General features: G+C 43.5%; 1 protein-coding gene across 5 annotated transcripts in view; it reads right to left on the bottom strand.

Moving 5' to 3' along the window:
• PTBP3 (polypyrimidine tract binding protein 3) overlaps window positions 1-21955 on the bottom strand; it is a 683480-nt gene that overhangs the window by 401562 nt on the left and 259963 nt on the right. Inside the window, exon 3 of one of the 5 annotated variants that reach the window (XM_085641270.1) lies at window positions 11421-11463. The exons of the other annotated variants lie outside the window; for them this stretch is intronic. The gene's annotated coding sequence lies outside the window, so the exon portion shown is untranslated. The remainder of the gene's footprint in view (window positions 1-11420; window positions 11464-21955) is intronic. 5 annotated transcript variants of the gene reach the window in all.

The following is a 21955-nucleotide window of genomic DNA, read 5'->3' as shown; positions in this document are numbered from 1 at the left end:
GGGACCTCTTCCTCATCGGCTACTCTCTCCTCTCTGGCAATTCTGCTAGAAGAGTATCTGTCTCTCGATTTTTCTCCGCCTTCAAGTTTGTCATCTGTCTTCCCTGGAATAAGTAGTGGCTTTACTGCTAACGGCTAGATGCCGCCTACGGACTGAAGTAAGTGCCACGTAACTGCCTCAGACTTTCACTAATATAGAGGTGCATTTCCTCATGGAAAATTCCGGCCCGTAACCTGCCGCCCACCAAATTCTTGTACCTCCCCGTACCAAGGACACTTTCCCAGCCGGCCGGCCTGATGTAGTGTCTTCGGCATGAAGAAAAATACAATCCTTCGATAAGGGCCGGTCTGAACCGGTTCTCTCCAAGCGAATAACACCTCATAACTAAAACATCCCCTTTAACCTAGAAGCATCTCAAGCTGCCGGAGCAGAAAGAAAGATGGAGTCTCTCCCGTTTGAGGCCTACCAGGCCTGAATTCAGCACGGCTCCATGAAATACCCTCACTACAGGGCAGGTTATCCCTAATACTAACGAATCTGTCCCCTAGGATATGTGTGCAAGCCCTAATCTATGGGGAAGAACACAGGATCATGTTGAAGTGCCTAGTAAATAGACTTCATTCACTACTCTAACCCTTAGGCTTGAATGGTAAGAGACTGAAGTCACCCTAATCACCCATCAACACAATAGGGCCGGGAAAATCGAGCAGTACAATCTCAACCAGGCATGGCGACGAAGCAGCACAGTCGTAGAAATAGCTCTACCTAGTGACCAAACCACACCTAATGGCGAACTTAGCCGCATCTTTACCCTCTGCAACAGCCTGAGACAGCACGGCTTGGGCCTCCTCAGGACACTGAGGCAACACCTGTGCAACGGCATCCCACACCGCGTGGGAATAGAGGCTCAAGAGGCATGCCGTATTCACTGACCTCAGCCCTAAGCTGGCATAAGAGAACAACCTTTTACCGAACCGCTCCAGCTTCTTAGAGTCCTTATCCGGCGGAGCCGTGGGAAAGGCACTCTGGGACGTCGAAGCCTGGGTGACCAGGCTCTCTGGCGTAGGATGAGTGGTCAGAAAGGCAGGGTCAACCCGGCACCGGGCAATGACGCCTGGCAACATTCTTATCCACCGGGGCCCCTGTGGAAGGCCGGGACCAAGTGCCCAGTAAAACGTCAGTGAGGGCGTTGTTAAATGGCAGCAGGGGCTCCGACGATGTGGACGCCGTCTGAAGCACCTCAGTGAGGAGATTAGTCTTCAGAGCCACCGTCGGGAGATCAAGGTGGAGGACCTCCGCAGCCCGACGGAGCACCATCGTGTACGAAGCGCCCTCCTCCATGGTAGGCGGACGAGAGACAAACTCCGGGTCAGAGGAGAGATCAAGGCCGCCCGCCTCCTCTAACTCGTCCGCCCAGTCCTGCTCGGAGTTACACTGACGAGCAAGAGGGTCCTCAGACCCCTCCCAGTCGTCCTCCCCCTCTGCCGTGTGGGACAGACTGAGGCGGCAGGCCGGGACCGGAGAGGGAGCAAACGGCACCGGGAACGGCGCCGGACGGGGCCGAACCGGCACCGTGTCCCAATGCGGATCCCAGGTAGAGACAAAAGTGTCCGAGAACCTGGGCAGGGGCGGGACAAACGGTATCCACTGCGGCGCCAGAGGCGGAGCAGAGGGCGGCGCTGGGGCCGGAGCCGGCAGCACGGGACCTTGTAGTGCTGTAGCCAGAGCCAGCGGCGCAGGATCCTGTGGCGCCAGGGCCGGAGTCGCTGGCAGTGCCGATGGCCCGACAGGATCCTGAGACGGGACCGCAGGGCCCAAGTACGCGCCGGCGGGAGCCCGGGGCCTAAACAGGCAGTCCATGGTAGCAAGAAATTCTTGCACCTGTGCGGGAGTCGCCGACGGACCCGGGTAAGGTTGGTAGGCCGCGGGACTCCCAGGCTCCGGAGGAGCCGCAGGGGCAGAGCCCCGGTCCCCCTCGTCCACATCTGGGGATCGACGGGGGGACGTCTGAGAGCGACAACTCTACTTCGACTTCTTTTTGTGTCATCTCTTACCCGAATCCGAGGATGAAGACTTGGAGCCCGAGGAGCGATGACAGCGGTCCCGCGAGCGGTCTCTGGAACGGCCCCTGGACCGTGAACGGCGCAGGGATGAGTGCAGGACATCAAACAGCTTCCGCCTTTGGGGCCAAGGCCAAACAGTCCATACAGGCCCAGGAGTCGTGGTCGAGCTCCAGGCAGTAGAGACGGACGTCGTTGGGGTCCGCCACCGACATATTGCGATGGCAAGCCCCACAAGACTTAAAACCAGGCATCCCTACGGCTCCAACTAGACTCAAACATACAGGAGACAAAAAGTCTCAAAAAGATAGTCAAAAAGTGACTAAGGTACGTGCTCTAACCGGATCTGCACTTACTGGCGAGGAAAAATAAAGAACTGACGTCAGTGTGCATGGGTGGCGCCTAAGTAGTCTCTGTGACGTCATCTCGGTGCATACGACGCCAGCGACTGACGCGGATCCGCACGACGCCACCTACTGACGCGCAGGGGCACTGCTAGCGAAAACTTTCTGGATGCAGTCTGACGCCTGGGGATATTTTAAGGTAAGGAGTCTATCACGAACGTGTCTCTTTCAGATCATCCCTGCACCGTGTGGCAGGCACCTCACTGAGGTGCCTGCCATACGGTGCAGGGATGTTCACAAGCTCCCATTGAGATATAAGAATTTCCGACCGCACGGACCGTAATTCGGTGTGTGGAACTGCCGACCTATGGTTGGGCGGTTCTTCCACCGAAACGGTCGGTCGGAGGCAACTCCAACCGACATCATAATCAGGCCCATAATATCTTAAGCATTCAATGCGGATAATACGCGGTGATATGCACACCTCATAGCTAACAATTTTAAAAGTATTAATAGCTTGTAAAAGTATTACCATTAATAGCTTAATGTTAATAATTTGTAACAATATTTTAAGTAAAAGTCACCAGTAACAGGCAGTTATGGTTGCACATCATAAGTCATGTTAAACTGCATAACTGAAAGGAATTGAGTAAGTTCGTATTGTATTAATTCTGTACTAGTGGAGTATATGTTCCAGACTGAATGCTATATCCTCACATTGGCACCTTAAGTGAAGTGGTGAATAAAGTCGAAGCCACACTCCACTTCTAACATGGCTTATATTACAGTAAACCCTCCTAAAGAATTTTTTTTTTGCAGTCCGGGTGAACTTCCTATACGATGGCTACAATGGAAGGAGTATTTTTTTTTTAACTATATAGTGACTATTGATGGAGGACAAATTGCCAACTGAAAGAAAACTACTGAACCTAAGTCTGAGGTAGTAGCCAAAGTTACCACTGACAAAACTGGGAACAAGTTATAAACAAGCATTTGTAATGCAATAGGTCTCGCAACAGATTTTGAGCCATTTGCATTGTAAATGACATTGCCTTTTATTTAGGTTTCAAAAACCTGAAATAATAAAAGGCAATCACTTACAATACCAATAGGTCAAAGTTTCAAAAATGCGATAACTATTGCATTGCAAATGCTTGTTATAGATTGAATTCGATCTCCATAAAAAGGGCTTTCTGAAATAGATCCCCATAGAGTTGGCCAAATTAATCCCTTCTGTTAACTGCAAGAATAAATATAGTTGGAGATTTAAGTGCTCAAATACTGAAGGATTGTGTCTTGGAGAAATGTGTGTGACATCCTGGTTTGACTTTTAGCCTGCAAACAAGTCATTTGGGATACTTCGAATATCAACTGCAAAGTGCCCTGTGGATATAAACATCAATGTGGTGAATATCATTAAGGCCTAAATACAATTCTACTTTTGCACTGAATAAATGACAGCGCACGTTGGAATAGTGAACTTTCTCCCAATTAATGCCATTGCAATTTTACATGCTTCGTAAATTTAAGATCACTTCTCCAGCAAAAATAAAAAACATTTATGCCTAAAAAGAAAAAGAAAAAAAAAAATTAGCTCAGGGAACAGAAATAGGAGCTACTTCCTGTATCTGGAGGGAATAAGGCAAGTACACTTAGTTAAGTGGGTGGGGAGACAGAGAATGAGGGAAAGGGGGCGCTCTTCCATTTTTAGAACGGCTTCAACTTTTTTTTTAGCTGGTGCGGATTTTGTAAAAACTTTTATGTAGCCAGCTAAATTTGGGACAGCTACACACCCCTGTACTCTTGGATGTTTGAAAAACTCCTGCAGCAACATACCTCATATTAGATATGCGTGTATTGTAACAGAACTAGGCAGACAGCACATCTTCTGGTAGGGGGGGGAAGGACCTCTCCAGTCCCGCACTGCCAGATTAATTAGTGTGCCAAATATTAAAAGGCTAGAGCTGCGCCAGTACTGCCGCCAAAAGCTGCAAATTACTTGAAACGACAATAAGTCATTAGGCACCGCAATAAATTAGAAATGATATTAAAAGATGATCCTGTGCCATTTACCTTGCTTCCTGACCGCTCTTCTTCCTGCAGCGCTACTCCTGGCTTCTGCTGCTGAGTAGTAGGGGCGAGGCGAGGAGACTGGAGGGGGGGAGGGGGGGTGTCATGTGAGTCTGGGACGCAGCAATGCTGGGAGGCATAGAGGGCTCCGCTATATGAAAGTGAAAGGGTGGTATGGCGCACTGTTTTAAAATGAGAAATGGATGTAAATTGTAAAGTAGAAGAAAACGTGCGACTGTCATTTTACATACTACGTGCGGTCTGCATGCTACAATGAAAGTGAAAGTGTGCATGGCACGTTGAATGTTGCAGGAAAGCATGTTGTGCCTGCAGTAGGTTAAACTCATTAACCCCTTCACTGCGGCGCGAATTCCGCCGCAGAGCTGGGGGGGTTTGGGGGGTTTGCGGCGCCGCTATGCTCATGACGGAACCACGCCGTCATGAGTCATGGGCGAGCTGTGCTCATGACGGGGTGGTTCCGTCATGACTCCACCCACTGGCGCTAATCGCCCGCACAGGCGGGGAATTAGCGCCGCGTGGGCGGAGCGGCCGCCAACGGCCGCAGCATGACGGAACCACTCCGTCATGAGCACACGGCGCCCGTGGCTCATGACGGAGTGGTTCCGTCAAGGGCATGCAAGGGGTTAAAGAAAATAGTGCTTACAGACTAAAGATAAGAGCACCGTGTAACAACCGAAGTAAAAGAACCATTTCTCATGGGGGGTTACAAATGAAGACAAGGTGGTACTAAGGAAGGAATAACGAGCCTAATAACGAATCAGAAGCCAGCATTTAAGAAGCACAATGACACAAGCCAATGACAAATATGGGTGTAGTGGGCAGGGCTTCAAGTACATACTCCAATACAACATGGCTCGCAGAGCATGTGCTGCCCAGGCTCAACCTAAAAAAAGGGGACAAATCTCGGGTAGTTAATGAAAAACAAACATTTTACACGTGTGACAGTACTTCCCATTTAGCAAATAGTAAAAGACTGCCCTGAAACAAAAATGTAGTAGATGTGGGAAAATTGGCCACTATGTGCATGTCTGCAAGATGAAAAGAGAGAAATGCGATCAAGTAAAATGTGTTGAGACGGAAGGTACCAGTATGGAGGGTACTAGTACGCCTAGTGAAGAGGAAAGTGAGAGCGTCTTGAATGTTAGAGGAAACATTTTTACTAAATATCTCGGATGAAAACAGCAGGGGGGGGGTAGGCACACATGGCCGTAAATTGGGGTTCACCCTACACTATTGTGAATGCAAAAGTATGGAGGAATAACTTTCAAAAGAAATGGATATCTTTCCTGGAAAATTCGGATATTGCATCAGAAAGTTACTCAGGTGAAACCATTGACATGCTTGGATACTGGAGCTTGATTTTCAGATTCAAGAATAGGAAGCTTGTTGAAAATTATATGTAGCAAGGAAGGGTCCATCAGGCCTCAGGTGGTTAGATCAAAGTAATTTACATATAATGTTAGCCACCATTAGCAAGAGCAGGTTATAATTGTGGATGAAAGGGAAGTAATGGGAAAGGAGATGTTGAAGAAATTTCCCATTGTGTTCAATGGAAAAATTGGAATATTGAAACATATTAAGCACAAAATCGTTCTCAAAGACAAAGCCATTCCTAAAGCCCACAAAGCAAGGAATTTAAATGATTTTATTTTTCCAAGAAGACATACAAGTTATAGGAAGAGACGGAGCACCAGGACAAGAAACTAGAAAGTACTGGAAGTACTAGAAATTCAAGGTCCTACAGTTGAATACACCAAATGTAAATTTGCTAAGAAACATGTAACTTGCTTAGGTCATGAGATTAGTGGATGTGGAGTCAACCCTAAGAAAGGTTAGTCCCTAGCTATTAAAGTCCATAAAGAGGTGTCGTAGAGATGAGAAACTAGAGGAGGATTTAAGGGCATGGAGGGAACTTACTGGTCGAGGAGCCGCAGGAGAGTTCACGAAGCACACCTGGGGCCGGGGGGGGGGGGGGGGTCGATAGCACGAGCTCTGAAGGCGATAGAGATTAAAGGGTCGGCACAAACGGGGGGTACTCTCACAGGATTGTTTATGCTATTTCCAACGGCCGGGATTGCAACCAACATGTTCAAGCATATATCCATGAATGCAGACTTTGGAATGTGTTATTCAAATCGAATAAATAAAGTTAATTAAAAGAAAGTCCATAAAGAGGACTTAAGGTCATTTTGGAGTTAGTGTAATTCTTTTTGAAATGTTTAAGACATTTTTCTATAAACCTTCCAAGTGAGGAAGTTGCTAAAAACAAATGAAACGTTTCGGTAGTTGGATGAATGTAAGCAAGAATTTGATAATATCAGTGAGGCAATTTGTTCTGCACCAGCTCTACAAGGGTTTAATCCCCAGTGTACTAGTGTGGTGACTACAGTTTAAGTAGCCAACATCTGAGATCAGTTTTGTCTCAAAGAAATAGTGCAGGAGTTGAAGTCATTATTGTGTTAGCTTCACGAGCATTATCACCTTCAGAAGAAAACTTTGCAGTGACAGAGAAGCACTAGCCTAGGTATGGGCTTTGGAACATTTTCGCTTGTTAGTACAAATAAATAGGTAAAATAGGTGATTGTTAGATGTGACAGTAAACTGTTAGGGGAACTTTTGACCACCATGGAAATGTCAAAAGTATCAACTAGGTTAACCTGGTCTTCCATGCGCATTTTGGACTTCGTGTACGAAGTGGAGAATTTACTCAAAGAAAAATGCAGTAGCAGAATTTTTGTCTAGGATGTCCACTACATTACTAGAATATCAGGAGGATTTCTTGAAAAATGAAAACATTGAGTGGGTGGTTTAAACAGGTGAACATTAATTAAATCTGGAGGATAGGCAAGCAGAGAGTGTGAAAGATCAAGAATGTAAGAAAATGGTTACATTTGTGAAGGACGGATGGCCCAATACAAGTAATATGGGAGAAGTCCGAGCATTCTAGGAGGTACGCAGTTAAACTGGCAATTGTGGAAGGATTTTTAGCTAAAGCGAAAAAAAAGAACTCCTGCTTTGAGGGAAAAAAAAATTGTGTGTGCCATGCGGGGCACCTACGAATAATAGAAATCAAATCGGCAATGAAAAGGTTTATATTGGTGGCCAGGTATTGATAACGAGGTAGAAGAGGAGTCAAGGAATGCCATGATATAAGTCCTTGAAGACATTGAAACCTCCTGTGAGCAATGCATTTGAGTGCCAGATAGCTCCTTGGGAAAAAGTGGCAGTAGACATTCTACTCAAAAATATACTGTAGTATTGATGGATGTATTTTCCAGATGGCCATACATTAAAAATGTATTGTAAAATTGTTAATAAAATAAATAGACAATACTAGTGTTCATAGATGAGGTTTTCCAGAATGAAGTGATACCCAGCATTTAACTGAGTTGCAGTGGTGTACAATTTGTCTCAGAGAAAGCAAAGGAATATTTTTTAAAATGTGGTGTTTGTCACAGGACAACGTCCCTTTACAATTCAAAAAGTAATGGGACGGTAGAACACTTTAATAGAGTTCTCAAGGGGGCCATTCAGTTAGCATCAAAAACAATTCTTGTTGGGTAACACAAGTGTATAAACTCTTTGGTTATATAGACCAACAGCAGTGGCATGCACAGGGTTTTCCCCATTTGAATTAATGAGAGTAAGGAAACCTAGATCAAAGTTTAACCCAGGATGGTTACTCACTCCTAGGAGTGTGACCGGATCTTTAGCTATTAATTTCTCAGACCTTTTCTGAACGAGAGCAAAAAAAAACGCAATACTATGACAAACCCCGCTGTGGGAAGGAGCTAGACTGCTTGAAATTAAAAGGATTCAAACAGTGGGATTTAATAGGGACTTCAAAGGTAGGGGATGTACTGAAGGCGGGCACATGGGCCTCATTCGCCTGGATACAAGCCACATATCAACTACATGATAATCAAGCGTACGCCTATCTTAGACTGAAGCGTGCTTGGCAGGTGGAGGGATAACTAAAACACACACACACACACACACACACGCACACACGCGCACACACACACACAAAACCTCCTCCCCTCCCCCAGCCCCACTCCCCCCCCCCAGCCATCCCCCCCCTCCCCCAAATATGCTCCATTGGAAGGAAGACTTTTGCAGGAGGAGATTCAGGCCATCTTCTTGACCTATAAAACATTGATCAACAACATGTCTAACACACTTGGCCCTCTACGCACTAATTGGGAACTTACCACGGGTCCACTAGAGGATATTGACTGGGAAGCAGCCCTTATGCACCCGCGAGAAGTAGCGATTAAACTGTGACTACATCTCATTCAATATCAAATTCTGCATAGGACCTACTTTAACACGGTACGACTCCATTCCATGTGGAGAGCAGATAACTGACTGCCTCAGATACCGCACACACCGGGGCACATTTATACACACCATTTGGGAAAGCGCTAGGGTTCAAACTTACTGGGGTAGGATACTGCAGGAACTAAACAGCATACTGGAGGCCCAACTTGAGTTAGACGCAAAATTCCTTATACTAGAGATCCCCACATACATAAACGTAACAAGGCATAAACTTAAATTGGCTACTTTGGGCTGGTGGTTGCCAAGAGGGACATAGCTAAACACTGGGGTGATCACAGACTCCCTACACTCGAAGAATGGAGAGCAAGCCTGGACCTATATATGGTCGCGGAGAGGGTGACCTAGAAGGCGAGAGGCTGCCCCCGGAAGTTCCGAAAGATATGGGTGCCGTGGATAAAATATTATGGGTTGGAACTGGGCGATGAGGAGGGGGGATTGCCCTTACCAGAGGTTGGAGCAGGGAATGGGTCCTGAGGATGCCGAAACCGGACCTATCCTTGTTGTCGGGGATTCAGTTGGTTCTGACCTTTAGCGTATGTATATGCACTGTGTTGCAATCTAACCTTGTGTTCTTTCAGGGGAAATGTAGATGTACTTTTTGCCCTATGTCCATTGCGATTGCCCAACTGCCAGACTATCGCGCATTCATGACTTTTCTTTTGATTTTATGTTCAAAGTATTAAAAGCAAATAAACATTAAAAAGAAAAACTACTATGACAGGAAACATGGGGTTAAACACAGCAAGTTAAGTTGGATAGTGGGTTAGAATTAAGAAACCAGGCATAGTTCCCAAAGGAGTTACTTTCTACTTTGAACATAAAAGCATTAAAAAAATGTTAAATAATGCAGTCAGATTAGAAGATGGCAAGGTGTGGAATTTAAAGAGTAGCGGTGTGTTCTGAACAATGCAGAGAAGAGATGCCAGAGAAACAAAATGGTATGACACAATCTGGAAGAAGGTATCATAACTACAGCACATGTATCTGCTTTGCAGTCAAGCTTGTAGTAGTACAGGCTGGATTAGACAAAGGCTCCAGCATAGGAACAGCTTCAGAGAAAGACGTCTCCGCAGACCCTTTTCTCTTTTAAGAGCTTGCATTACGTAGAAGATGTGACGGGTGACTCCCAGTATCAGCGATGGAACTGTTTCCAGATTCAATCTGGTGCCCAAGAATGGGTCCAATCAAGGAAACTGAGGAATGAGTGGTCAGAAGATTATCCATTAAATCAGACCTACTCACTCCACACTGTACCACTGCACACCGCCGATTACATATATGTGGTCTATAACTGCACTACTTATTTAAATGTCTTGCTTTATTTTATATAGTAATACTTCTGATCACCCCCCCCCAACCCCCCCCCCCCCCAGTCTCGAAGGGACACAAATTCATCATTTTTAGCTATATATCTTCTCTCACTGTATTTAGAAAGTATTACCCTTAACAAAAGTACTTCATTGTACGTGTTTACTGGTATATGATCGATGTTTACTTTTGTTCTTTTCTACTGCTACAGTACAATGATCTGTCTGACCTTTACTATAAAGCACTTGGTCACATTGGGGAGGTTTAGTAGCACTAAAGCAGAGACTACAAATTAAACAAATGCAGAAAGAGCAAATTAGCATTTACTTAAACCTAAAATAGTTCATGCCGGGCATGACCATGTAATCCAAAGACTTTTCCTCCTCTTCATGTTGGTTATAAAGTACTTTCTTCACATGTGCCCAGTTGGTCATGAGCTATGTGGTTAATATATAAGCAGCCATTAATAACACACAGATCCAGTTCTTGGCTCTTACAAAGTGCTTGTTCAGTGACTGCACAAATGAAGGAAGTTCAGTGTTATATTATGGTGGCTAATTTGTCAGTCAAATTCCCTTGTCCAAAAGCAGATATTCTACCATTGTCCTCACTGAAGTACCAGAATGTACAATGCTCCTGTGATGCCAACACTTTACTTTATGAATGCCGTATTATACTCCACCTCGTGTTAACCCATTACTTTTGAATAATTTATTCGTTTTTACTTATAGAGTTTTCCTAGATCTGTGTGTGGTTTACACCAGCCATGACAAAATCTTTACAAAATGTACAAACCGCCCATTCAGAGCAACTACTAAATGCATTCACAAGGTAGGAGGTCACTTTAAATGCCACTATGCTACTGACCATCAATATAAACTTTTACGCACCAAAATAAAACAGTTTGAATCACTCGCTATTGTTCTTTGCTAAAAGACATACCACAAGCTTGAAGTGAGAGCCAGAAAAACATCTTAAAAGCACACTTTCTGAAACCATCGAACCATTTTGCGGTCCCATTTGTACACCATTCATACCCAACAGAAAAGAGCAAAACTGCCTTCCAACCTACTGAAAAATTAACACTCCACGCAGACTATGACAATGGGCATGTTCAAGCCTGTTGCAAGCCAATGTCAAAGTTTAAAATAGTCATCAGAAGATTGGTTTGCGTTAAATGGCAGTGATGGCAGGCGGAGCCAAAGTATAAATCAAGTGTAAATAAAAGTCATGCACTAAAGTGTATAAGTAACAAAGGAGTCTGTTAGTCACTTACTGAAGTAAAAGGATGACCTGCTACAGTAACATTGCCAGTGAAACTGAAAGACAAGCAAAACATGTTCAAGGTCTTTAAAATGGCCACCCTAATAAAGAAATGTGTTTAGTACAACATCGTTTAAAGCAAAAGCTGAATAAATCAAAATGCTTTAAATTGGACTAGTGTTTGGCAAATTAATCTGTCTGCAGGTCTAATATGAACTCCAGCTTTGCCCAAGATCACATAGAAATTGGAAAAAATGCACATTTAAACACCAAGGTCAAAGATAATCGGTAAATCGCAACCCCGTTTACTTTAAAAACAAACACAAATTCCATCCCAATATTAACAGGACATTGTAGAATACCAATACACATTCACAACAATGACTTTAGCAAATATGTTATGAATATGGTGGTGGATTTTGTATTTTGCTACTGGCCTATCCAAACAAACAGAAGGGATGGCGAAGTTGTGGCTCGTTTTGAAAAAAAACAATCCACTTAAATTAACTGACAAGTGTTATCACCATTGTTTATACCATTATCACCAGCTTCGGATATTCCAACTGGCCTGCCAGTGCAGAAGTGGGATTAGCTGGCATAAGCAGGTTACAGCGTGTGGATCACAGTCATGGTGATCTTTGCATTTAATGCCCGCAGTTGTAGGTTTTGCTCTAGGCTGGGGCAAATTCTGATCAACAGTGGCAAACATATTTTCAACATAATAATGCGCACTTTGTATAAAACACAGCGAACCCATCCTTGAATACCCCAGAAAGTTCATTTTCCCAAATTTACTTTTCTCCCACTTGCAAGGTTTGTTACGGTGCATTTTATACAGTAAGAAAACCTATGCATGTCTGGTTTCTATTATGGGAAACGATAAGAAACATAGGCAACTATTATTCTCACGGATGAGTTATTTTTTTTTAAATCAAATTCCAAGAGGTTCTCTGCATTCCAAAAGCTATATTGATCACTGATACTGTGCTAAGTGTTGTATGGAACCTTGCAGTAAAAAGGCTATCCAGGTTTTTCCTAGATTTGTCAGAGTTGTGATGATTTTCAGAATGTATGCTGGAAGATGCAAGACTCTCAAGGGCAGGAAATTAAAGTCAGAGGGCAAGAAATTACAGAAAGGTCACTTGTGGAGTTTAAAAAATTAACTATTGTATATCATGTGGTGAGCCTCTGGGTTTACCAGATCCTCTGATTTATGTGAACTGTGCTTGGGGTAACCTTTTCACAGGAAGGAATCCCTCATTCTACCATGGAGCATCATTATTTGAGGAGTAGTGTAGGAACGTTCATGTCAAGGGCTTTTTATACAAGATCCTGCAAGGTCTGGAGAATTTATGAAGCGGAATGTGGTTCTACGTAATTTAAGGGAGGGATTCTTACCATTTCTTCATCTCAGCCAGTGAGGATCTCAGTTATTTGCGCACTTGCTGTATCTTTTAGGTCTTGCCTACAAGCGACAGCTACTACCATGACACAACAAACACTACAACTCACATCCACATAGAAGATACGGATGATTATAAGACCATTTGGAGAGCCCTTTTCGAGCTGTAAGCTAATAAGGTCAACTGGCTTTAGACATTAGCTAGGAGAGCTAGCTGCCCATCTGCATTTGTTATCAGCTCATAGTATTTTCTAAATGGTGAATACAATTTTTAAAAAAAAGAAAAAGACACAGTTCCTTCCCTGAATCTACCACATATTTATTTACTTATACAATGGCAGCCCGTCCACTTCCACACATCCATTGCGCTTTGTTAGATTGCCCCATCTATGCAGCTCTTGTGCTCCCACAACGGTCTACAGGTTCTTATTGTTCATCTCTTTTCTTTTTAGTGGGCCCCAACAGCTGCAAAATGCTACTCGACCGCTTGTTCTGGTTAATGCGCTCCTGCACAGTCTTCATTTCTACTTCTCCACTCTTTAACCACCATCACACATCTTTGACTATGGAGTAAAAAAAAAAAAAAAGGAAAATGGCAGCCAGTGCCTCACTACAGATACTTGCATATGTGCTACCCCAATGCATGCACACCTAGGCCAACTATCTTGGAATTTGTTTAACACCATTACAAGGCGGTGGCTTTGTGTGTGTGCATGCATTGTGGCTTGCACCCATGAATGGGACACCGGTGTGTCAATGCAAACGCACAGTGGCAAAGTTACTAGGTTTGCAATAGCCCTTTAGAGGCAAGAGCTACTGTCTTTGACATTGCTTTTTTATTATTGTACAGTATTTACTGCCATAGGACATCCAACATAGCCCACACATTGTTATTTTATTCTCACCCTGTGGGCAAGAGGGAAGCCAACAGCACTACTTCTAAATATTTGTTTGGCTGTGCCCTGCTTTGGACCTGCTGGCCTTACGGATCCCGCTGGTCTCAGTCCCTGTGTTTTGCCTGCTCTATAATCATATTACAATTTGTTCTGGGTTGTGGTTGGCCCACAATGCCCCCCCCCCCATTATTGTAGGGGTGGGAGAATGTGGTGGAATAGTCACCATTTCACTGTGTGATCCATTTTGACATTGACAGCCAGGGTCTGCATAAGCTGCATTTGCAGTGTAGTACTAGCAGGAAAAATGTCAAGCAGGAAGACTGCGCAGCGAACTAGCCACTTGCCGCAAAATATGTACGGTCAAACCAGCAGTGATTGATGGTTTTGTCTCAACCATTTTAATCACACCTGATCGTTTAATTTAGACAGTTTGCCTAAAAGCCACTACTGCAGGAACATATCCAAATGTATGCAAATGTAACAAATTAAATGTCACATTACATTTGAAAATGCAATCAGAACCAAAAGGTGCAGCATACACTTAACCTGATCTAAAAAAAGAACAGATGTGAAGTCAGATTTCAGTTGTTTTCTAGAATTACACTAGTTACGCTAAAGGGGAAATCAGCACGAGTATAGTCCAATGATAGATGTATCTGTGTGAAGCACCTACACTTCACACCTCATAATTACTCTGGTCCTCAGAAGCACTTGAAAGGGGTCTTCTACAAAGCACACATCAGGAACGAGTTGCGTATGGTCCATGTAGGGAACATTCGCTATTGAATAGAATTTGTAATACCCCTCTCCTTACAGAGTCCTGGGAAAGCAGACCTTAAGTGGTTCTTCCCTATGGGATTAAAAGGCCAAGCTTTGGCAGAAAGTGACTTTCCTCTGAAGGCAAGAGGGCTGAAGCATGAGGAACAGAAGAGAGCGTTGTGTGACAAAAGAGAACTAAGCATAGCTGAGAAAAGATACCTCCATCCTGGTTTTTAGATCCATGTAACTGAAACATTTAGTGTATAAAGCACATTTCTCAGAAGTGCATCAATATCTTACAAAAGGTAAGAAGTCGGATTCATAGGAGTTTAGGACTGGTTTAGCAATTACCGGCAACAGTAAATGAGAGAACCCTTTAAAAACCCCATGCCTGCCACTGCAAGGAGAGATGCTTCATGCAGCTTGAGAAGGAAAGAAGTTTGCTGCACAGAGGAACGTCGGATTGTGCAGAGGCCTGTGGGGAGAGTTTATCACTGCAGTGCCTCAAACATCTGCCTCCAGTTCACCTCCAGAATTGGAAGATAGTTTATTACCTTGGGTTCAACCTGTATATATGAAACCCTGGGAACAACGTGTTTGCTGGAGGAAATTGCTCAAAAAGCCAGCGTGCTGTGGAGCTAAAATGAGCCTGATTATTATAAGAACTATGGCGAGTGGTGTGTATGTGTGTGCGTGGTGTCTGTGCAGGAGGTGGGGGCAGGGGTCTGTGGCTGGGATGTGCCTATTAATGGAACAAAAGGAGGGGGATGAAAAGAAACCTTAATAAACTGGCAAAGTGGATCTTTCATCACATACCAGTAATTTGAATCTCTAAGCCGTGGAACTTTCCATGTCGAGTCAGCATTCAATTTAAGACAAGCCTGCTGAATCAGCATTGAGGTGAAGGCTGCAAGATGTATCCATACCCAGTCAGACACTTCCACACAGCACTGTCTGGCTTCCAAGACTTTGAGCTACCTGCACCCATATTCAATTATGCTTCAACCAGCTACCCCTTGGAGGATCAACACTTCATTTAACACAGTCTCAACGGAGTTTCACCATTAGTGATTAACTTAAACTACAAATTACCTTTGTTCAAGTTTTGGAACCAAGCGCCAGCTCTTTTTATTTTTTAGTCAGTTTGACATTTGCACTGATGCCTCAACGCCGCATCTTTGAGCCTGCTTTATGCCAAGACACTGGTTCAAAGAAATTAGAAATCTTGATTTAACCAACTAATTTGAACCCTAATTTTACTTTTGACATTAACTTTAATCCTAGAGTAACCCTGAAGTATTTTGGCTCATGTTCATTCCTGGTCAATTTCTTATATTTTTAAGACATCTTTTACACCACATGACTTGGTTTATTAAACTTGTATTTTTTAATTAAGTTTGATTGATCGTTAAACTCTTCATATATTAACTGTATTTTTAGACTAGGTGCACATACATTTTTTTCCATAAAGGCACCTTGGTGCTTAGGCAACGCTACCGAGGATGACCCAAGGGTTCCTTACAGAATCCATATGTGTCGCATTGTTTGCGCCCAGTGGGAAAGCAGTCAAAGTTTACATCGAGACTATCACCTCTCTCACTTTCTCAAACACTCAACATATAGATTATCTACAGAAGACTAAAATCATCTTTCATCAGAAGTCAAGTTACTGAGGTACATCTGGTTTCTGCAAATTCCATATATTGCCAGAATCACATATTCTACATTTATATTCTGAATCTTAGCCTAAAATGGTTAGTGTTCTTGATAGATTTAGTTCTACACATGTCCGTCAGACTGAAATCCCACCTGCACACAGCTATGAGGATACCTAGTGATGCATTCAAAACTGTATTTGGGCCAATGGGTAAAAGTCAAGAAGAACGTAAAACTTTATTTTGTTATCAATATAGCCACTAACTTAGCTTTATTGTAAAATAAGTTAATCTTTAGGTTCGCTAACAATGCTTGGGGTCGGCATGACAAATACTTCGGAAATGTAAGTAAGCACCTGGATGTCTTTTGTGGAAGTTTAGACTTTTCTTTCACGAAATGGTGCAGTAGAGACAAATGAAAGTCGCACTCGCAGAAAGGAGCAGGCGCTCCTGTTTCTTTTCTCGTACAATTATTTTCTGATAATCTTAGGACGCCCTTTCTGCTCTTACCTTCAGTCATTTATGCTGCACTCCATTTTTTTTTCTGGCGCTCTGGGTTTCGTTTCAGTTGCCTAAACTTATCAAGGTTCCAATTTAGCCAGAAATGAGGGTCGTGGTTCAATGTTAATTTGTAAACACAGACCTGAATTGCTCAGCCCACTTCTCAAAAGGTCTTATTTTATTCATATATGCAAACATTGATCTGTGTATGGGCTTTTACCTGGGTGCAGCGAAAGGTCTCTGGACAGTATCTTGGGGTGCACTATTTACCACTGGTGTCCATGAGCATCATCTAATTATTGCATTCCAATTGGATAACCCAGTGCTCCTTTCTACTCACTCTTCAGTCTCACGAGAATTGAATAAGTGTAGGATTCATTCATACAGACCAGCATTGTTCCTCTGACCAGGCATTTCCTGGTGGAATGCTTTTCTGACAGGTTTATGGGTTGCTTCTCGCTTCATTCTGGAATTGCTATTGCTTTTACACAATTACCCCTTGTTTTTAGAAACCTGGCAAGATGACGTTTGCACTTATATACAAGATGGAAAATTAAGTAACATTTCAGCAAGTGTGCTGCAGCTGCAATAGGTTCCCTTTGTCCTGGTCTGATTCAGTAACTCTCAAGTGTTCTCACTTAACTTGAATTTAACCCACAAACCATCAAGATGCCACTCCACAACAATACAGAGACTTCAAGGCGATTGAACACGGAGTTGGATATTTCTATCGTTTTCACAACCTGGTCCTAAAAATGGAAGGCACCCTTACTTATGCTGAACCAATACTAGGCAATATTGTTTCTCTCACCCTTAGGACTTCCTACCCACATTAAAGTGTGGCTCTAGGTGGGAGACAAACGATCACCCAAAGATAAAATCCTCTGCCTTCAGTATCCCAAAGTATCTAAACACAGTCATCAAGAAAACAGTTATTTAAAATCGAATCTGTAATAGCTTGGAAGCCCCAATTAAGTGTAAGAGTGGGATGGTATGGAAATCTCAGCTAGTTATTGACAATCTTTGCTTGAAAGTACATTTAATCAATAACCGATAAATGGCTATATCGACTCTACCAATATGAATTACGAAGAGATCAACTATCAAATTAGATTTGTATCACGAGGCTGTACACACCCTTAGTCTCAATAGCCCCACTGACCAGGAGCACTTCTAGAAGGTATCTGCAGAAGCCTTCACTAAAATAGGATAGTATGCCCATGGAGTTGAATCTGGTCGCTAATAGGGTAGTCCCTTTTTGGGAAATTAATCAGAAAAGGCTTAGCCCCTTGGTTCAATTAATGGTTGCGAACTCTTAGGCAGGCTTGTCGCTGTCAAATAAAAACTTTGAGGAACAACAAAAAGTTATTTATACGAGTAGAATAAGGAAATATATACTAGCCATTAATAAGGAGAAGACTTCATACTGCTCCCATAAAATTGAATTTGCTATGTCCACTGAAGAACTTAAGGTTGCAGCAGCTTTCTACCCCTCCATCAGCTGGAGAATAAGACGGCTCACAATTAGATTTGCTCACAGTCTTCTCTCCTCTAACCTCTGAAAGGGTAGAACAAAATCCCCACATCACTAAGTCCGGTTCAGCCCTGGAATCATGTGGAGTAGCAATTCTGTATATGGCAGCAGGCTCTGTGGCATGCGCTCTTATGTTCTTCGTATAAAGCCATCCTCTGGTTGCTATCCGTGCCGATGGAAGGAGGCAGTGATAAGCCCTCTCCTATAAATAACCCAATCTTGACAGCAAGGATCTTAAAAACTACCCTCCGATCTCACTACTTACACTACCGGCCAAGATTCTTGAGAAACATCTGAATGGCCACATGATGGAATTTGTGGAAGAGCAGGGATGGCTGGACAAATCTCAGTTTGGGTTCTGAAAACACAATGGAACCAAAACTGCTTTGGTCTCGGCCACGGACCGGATTAGGCGACTAGTGGGGCAAGGTGCGGCTTTGGTCCTTTTAGAACCATCCACGGCCTCTGATACCATCTCCCTCTCGCTGCCAATTGAAAGCCTCCAGGATTTGGGCATTACAGACATGGGCCCTACTGTCCTCCTTCCTCAATGATCACTCTCAGAGGGTACTGCTCAATCAATTCCATGTGGAGGTCTTCTCCTTGCCCTGAGGGATGCCCCAGGGCTCATCTTTGAGCCCTTCGCTTTTCAAATTGTATGTGTCCCCACTTGCAGCCATAATTTTTGCCCAAGGGATGCAAAAAGTATCTTGTGCTTATGGCACCAAAGATCATTTTGTGTATCTCTAGGAACTCCGGTGCTACCGCAGATAATTTCTCTCAATGCATGTTGGTGGTCGCAGAGAAGATTGAAAGGAATTTCCTTGAACTGAATAGGGAGAAACCTGAGGTATTGCTTTATGGGATGCAAACCTCAATCTGGAATGGTAACTAGTTGCCGGGCACCCTTCTGATTCCATCTGAGAAGGCTAAAAATCTTGGGGTAATCTTAGACACTGAACTTTCTTTGAATGGAAAGGCCAACCGCACCATCACTACCTGCTTCTGGCTTATTAGGAAGTTTAAAAGATCTTCCCTTTTATACCTCTGTCAGCGCGAAAGCAGGTTGTACTAGCCGTGGTCATATCCAGTTTAGATTAATGTAATTCCCTTTACCTGAATTCGAAAAGCACCCAGGCAAAACTTCAGGTGGCACAGAATGCACTCGCCAGAGCTATTCTTGGCATTCCTAAGTGCCAGTCAGTGGCTGCGGGGATGGGTGAGCTGCATTGGCTACCCATCAGGAAATGCATATTGCTTAAATCCATCTGTATTGTTCATAAGGCCCCCACACCCTCCGAGCCCTGCCGGGATTAAAGATAGGTTTCATCGGTACATCCCAGGTAGTAACCTTTGATCAGTCAACAGCAATTTGGTCACCCAAGATCCAGAGGAAGCAATGGGGGGGTAGGGGAACCTTTGAAACTCGCTTCCTCAGTCTCTGACAACGATTACCAAACATTTGCCTTTTAGAAAGGCACTCAAGACCTGGCTCTATAGCATCTAGGCAGCTTTTCCTAGAAGGAACTTGGTTTGATTGACACTGCTCAATATAGGATGGTCGTGACTACTGTACCTTGATGCCTATAGGTAAATGTTGCGCTTAATAAAAATTAAATCAATCAAATCACGGTGAGACCTTGAGACGGACTGCGGTGTACAGCAGGCCTTCATTGTTTAAATGTGGACAAGCTGTCCCTTGCCCATCACACAATGCTTTTGCTGATTTCTGATCAGAGATGCAACAGCAGTAGGCCCACATGTGCCTAATGACTGTGGGTGACCTGTACCCAGATGGAACATTCTTCTAGCAACCAAAGCTGCAGGTAACCATCGGTTGCTCACCACTGGATGTCATGCTGTCCCAACGACTAAGACCTACCTGTAAGCCCATACACACCATATTCCCTCAAGCACCTCCACGGCTACATGCACTTGAGATGATCCTTACTTTCACCTCACACCCTGAAGCTTGTCACCAGACTATACACCACCATCAAGGACAGGGTGCCTCTTGTTGTCCTCAGGGCTTGGCTGGCATGGCAGATGTCCTGGACATTAAGTTTTGACACAAGGGCAATACCCCAATTTACCCCACTCCACCCCACCAAACCCCAATCTACGACACTATTCTACTCAACTCCCCCACTACAATCTACTCCAATTTACTACCTCACTCTTCCCCACTCTAATCTACCCAACTATCTTTTAGCCATGCTTAACAGCAGCCAAACTGCTGTACATAGGGGCTAAAATGCATTGCCAAATCAAATAGCTCTCGCATAAACTAGACAGATTGGCTGTGCCAGTGCTAGCCTTTCCTCTTGCCATTTTTATCACTTTATATCTTAACCTTGAATTATGCTTTGGTTTAGTGTTTGGGAAATGGTAGCTGGCGTCATATTGTTGAGAACTATATTAAAGAAAAATATTTTTGAAGACCTCGAATGTACAACACTTCTTAGATATTAAGACAATAACCAGCTTAAATGCTCAATGCTTCAACTGCCACTCCAAGGTGCAACACTGCAGTACACTTTTTGCCACAATGCCCTAAGAAAAATTAATCTACTGCCGCCTCTTCCTTCAATAGATGACCAGCATACAAATCCTCTCACTAAAAATTTAGCCAAGGTGCTCTTGTAGGCCAAGGACGATTAAAACAATGTTTCAGCGATGACTTGTGCATGGATACTGAAATTTCTTAATGTCTATGAGAAAAAAAGGCTGTGCATTAACTTTGAATAAGATGTTAAAGTTAACTCATAATAATGACCCACGTCCCTTTTACGAACTGGCAAAAATATATACTCTCTTTTTTGGACTTTTACAGCTTGCTAAAACTGTCCAAACTCAGCCATGGCAAACATTCAAGTATAATTTTGTGTCTATTGGCTTGGCACTACTCTGGTCATATAGCCTCAAATCTATAAAACTATAATCTGACCTCTCACTCAGCACCAAAATCAATACTACACACAAAATGGTCCAAACTCCTTGAGACCAACACCTCTGACTACATTACAGGAGAGAATTGGATAAACAAATTTGGTAAATCCTCCTAATGCAACAAAATTCCACCTTCACTACTGCAATTCAAATTCTTTACTATGAACCTTCTACAATGGACCCGGTCCAGGTTACACAAATTAAACCTGCGAGAGGACACTAGCAGGAACTGCAACCTAGCACCGGGCTACCATGAACATATGTTCCTTGACTACCAACTCCTAAGCTCATACGGGTCCTCGATCCAAAACCAACTAACATCTCTATTTATCACAATCATATCCTTGAACTTCCCTATGATAGCACTAGGCCCTTGGGCCTCCTAGACTACATTAAAACCCAAAGCTAATGACATGGCACTGCTAGACCTTCTATTGACAATTGCAGTTAAAGTCATCCTATTCAAATGAAAGGAATTTATCCCTCTATCTCATCACACCTGGTGGGTGGGCATGGGTCTCCTACCTTACAGGAGTGCATAGCTCTCACGATGAACACCCATCCACCTCCCAGATCTCAAGTCAAGTATGGTGAACATTAGAAAAATACATATAACCAAACAACAACACATTTGCTTCTTAGAGACAGACAGATTAAGGCCCCGTCTCTTACATTTATACTCTTGAATCATTCCACCCCCCCCCCCCCCGCTGCTCCTCCTCCTCAGTTATAGATCTCAGAGGCGATGCACTCATATGGTATACAATACATAGGAAACTATACACTTAATACATATTAGAGAGACACATCAAGTTTTATCATAATTTCTGTCAACTCCTTAATATCAAAACA

This window comes from Triturus cristatus, chromosome 2_2 (genome assembly GCF_964204655.1).
Source record: "Triturus cristatus chromosome 2_2, aTriCri1.1, whole genome shotgun sequence".
NCBI lineage: Eukaryota > Metazoa > Chordata > Amphibia > Caudata > Salamandridae > Triturus > Triturus cristatus.
The sequence above is the reverse complement of the archived record's forward strand: the minus strand, read 5'-3'. Positions and strand labels throughout refer to the sequence as shown.